Genomic DNA, 2,902 nt, shown 5'->3' with positions numbered 1-2,902 from the left:
GCAGTCGAAAGATTTATCTCTCGTGGGTCACTTGCACTTGCACTCGAACCCCTGCTCAATTGACTCTTTTCTCTGGTGGCTGTGGCGGTACAGGGGACTCAAGGGAAGACTGGTGTGGCAGAGATCAGCATTTGGTACCATTGAGCCTGTTAATTTTCCGGGTCTTTCCAACCCCCGTCCCCCTGGGGTCCTGCTTCCTTCTTTCAGACGGAATTCATTTTCATATATATATATATATATATATATATATATATATATATACCTACTGGTGGTCGCCAGTAGGTATATATAGTTAGGATTATTTTCCTATGGGATTTTTGAAAATTCTATGTCGAATAACTTTGGCGTTTGAGGACGAAATTGGCTGAAATTTTCAAGAAAATGGAACATTCTGTTCCTGAGCAGCCCCTGAAAATGTGGGGGGTTTCCTCAAGGGGGGGCCGAGAAAAAAGGGGGGTCCCAAAACGTGTTTTTCCCATGCAATTTTCCATAGGGAGGTTGGACTCACTTTTAGCTCGAACGGCTCAATGGATTTCCACGAAACTTGGCAAAATTGTAGATATTGTTTGCCCGATGTGCCTTTGCTAGGTCTCAATATATGTGCTCCAGTGGATTTTGATAAATTAACGTTCAAAAAAATATATATATCTGTAACAGCGCTCCGGTTAGTGCCCCGGTTCGCGTACCTGACGCGTAACGGAACTTCGCAAAGCGGATTGGCTTTCCGGTGTCTGTCAACATTCTAAACAGTCGGGAGCGGCCGCCATCTTGTCTCTCGGTAGGATCGAGAGACAAGAGGTGAAGAAAAACGAAGGGGGAAATTAATGAAAGGGGGCAAGGTAGACCCTTCCTGATCCCCTAGGATTGATGAGGGGGCTATTAAAGGGTCCCGCGGGGCAAAAAATAAAATAAAAATTTTTTCAGTTTTTTCGCGGTAGAGGCGCTACCCGGTACGCGAACCGGGTAGCTAACCGGTAGCGTAAAGGGAGTCCGCCATCTTGTGTTTCGGTCGAATTTAATCACAAGATGGAGGAAAAACAATGGGGGAAATGGGTATAAGGGGGCACGGGAGACGTATCCTGACCCCCTAGGTTTTCTAAGGGTGGCTGAGGAGGCTCATATATGTCGAAAAAGAAAAAAAAAAAAAATTTTCGCGAGGTTAGCTGCCGGTACGCGAACCGGGTAGCGAACCGGGAAGCGAACAAAAGTGAAAATTAGTGAAAAAAGGTACATTTGAAATTTTTAAAGAGTAATCATAGTTAAGGTAGCTCTGAAAAGAGCTTTTGGGTTCTGTGTAAGTTCTAGGTACTTATAAGTAGGTACCAATACATAGTCTTAAATTCAGGAGGAAAATTCTGTTCCCCTCATCTGAGAAGTGAACTCCATCTCCTCTGTAGATATCTTGCATGTAGTAACGCAAGTTATTGTTGTAGATGGAGCCCATTCCATGGTCTCTCATGTAAGCTGAAACAGACTTATTTACATGCTTCCTCGATTTCTCAATTTGTGGACAAAATTGGTTGGACCACCTCCATTTCTGTCTTTGAAGCACACTATGTTATTTACATTTCTTTGCTGTTTCAATTATTCCTTTTCTGTCACTTCTTCTTTTCTGCTTTCTGTTTTTTCTCTCTGTTATTCCACATGTTTTAACCTTAGTCACTGTCATACATCTTGTTTTATTCTTATTTACTTTCGCTCACTGTTTTCTTAACACTTTCCCTCAGGGTTGTTCTTTTAGTCCGGCTCTATCCCTACCTCTCATTCCACATCGTTTACTGTTTTTCTTCTTAATTTGAACATTCACTCACATTCTCTAAGAAACTCTTGTTTATTATTCTTCTACTCTCCTTTTTTTCTTTCACTTCCTTATCTATTTTGTTTTTATCAATTATACCCTCTTACATCTTTTCTTTGGTAAATAGATCTATTAAACAGTATCTCTGTGTTACTCCCTCTAGCTGTCTTTCTTTTAACATTACTCTCTGTTTCCTTCCCTTATACTCACTCTTCATTTATTTTTATTTTTTTTCTGTTTCGCTTCCGGTTCGCGTACCGGGGCGCGAACCGGGAAGCGAATCAAAAGAAATAGAGGTTGCCAGAGTGCTAAACATTCTAGCAATTTTTTATAAATGGGAGGTAGTTCTGAAAAGAACTTTTTTTTAATTGTTTTTGTTGTTTTCTATATTTTTTTATTTTTCTGAACATTTTTTTACTTTTTTTGTATTTTTTGAACGGTTTTATATTTTTTTTGTTTTTTTTGGGGGGGAAACGAAAATGATTCATTATAAAGGGCTCAACAGGAGCAACAAAAAAAAAGATAATTTACTTTCTGGGGCATTTTGGACATTTATGATTTTCAATAGCTCTGTTGATTAAAGTTATGCTACTCTCCCTATAGCAAATTAATTTGCCGCAAAAAATGCAGACTTGCTTCACGACCCCGAACATCAACTGAATGTTTGGGACCGTCTCCCTCGCCTCTGGTCCCGTCACTGCCTGTTCAGTTGATGTACTGGCCACAGGAGGGGGGTTTTCCTGCAGGTCACGTACCTGCGTAGCACTGTAATTTATAGGGTGCCACCTATCCATGTGCCGATGCATGGTGTAATTGCCAAAGCTGTACTTTTTGTCAGTCCCTCTGGACAGAGTTTTGCCACAGATGAGACATGTGACATAGCGGGCATTTCCTTTTTTTTGGCCCCGGGAAAATGTATAGAATTGCCAGATGTAGCTATCCTTCACATGGGACCTCCTTGGCTCTTCAGGCAAAAACTGTCTCGTCCCTTGCTCCTCTTCCTCTTCTTCCTCTTCTTCCTCCTCTTGATTAAGGATGACCTGAGGAGGTGGTACTTCCTTCCTAGGAGGTGGTGGTGGTGGTGGTGGGGGTGCACCAGCTGCA

Source organism: Lissotriton helveticus, chromosome 6 (assembly GCF_964261635.1).
Source record: "Lissotriton helveticus chromosome 6, aLisHel1.1, whole genome shotgun sequence".
Classification (NCBI taxonomy): Eukaryota; Metazoa; Chordata; class Amphibia; order Caudata; family Salamandridae; genus Lissotriton; species Lissotriton helveticus.
Note: the sequence above shows the minus strand (reverse complement) of the source record.